The sequence below is a fragment of the Monopterus albus genome, unplaced genomic scaffold (genome assembly GCF_001952655.1).
Source record: "Monopterus albus unplaced genomic scaffold, M_albus_1.0 scaffold83.1, whole genome shotgun sequence".
Classification (NCBI taxonomy): Eukaryota; Metazoa; Chordata; class Actinopteri; order Synbranchiformes; family Synbranchidae; genus Monopterus; species Monopterus albus.
Genome location: NW_018127963.1, coordinates 1,404,033 through 1,404,246, shown reverse-complemented (window position 1 = coordinate 1,404,246; position 214 = coordinate 1,404,033). Strand labels below are relative to the sequence as shown.

Genomic DNA, 214 nt, shown 5'->3' with positions numbered 1-214 from the left:
TTGGCATGTTAGCTACTGGTTCTGCTGGTTTTTTCCATAAAAGCTGGAGCTACAACATTTAACTCATTTTAAGTCCCATTAAAAGCTACATGCATACACTGTAAACATAGAAGAGCCTTTCATAGAGCCTGCTGTTGATTTGTCTCAACCCTGAGTGTGTGTGAAAGTCAGCTTCAGATGTTGTGAAACACTGAAGGGGGGGGGGGGGGGGGCG

General features: G+C 44.9%; 1 protein-coding gene across 2 annotated transcripts in view; it reads left to right on the top strand.

The window, feature by feature from the left end:
* cdc34a (cell division cycle 34 homolog (S. cerevisiae) a) overlaps positions 1-214 on the top strand; it is an 11,739-nt gene that overhangs the window by 1,838 nt on the left and 9,687 nt on the right. The window lies entirely within an intron of this gene.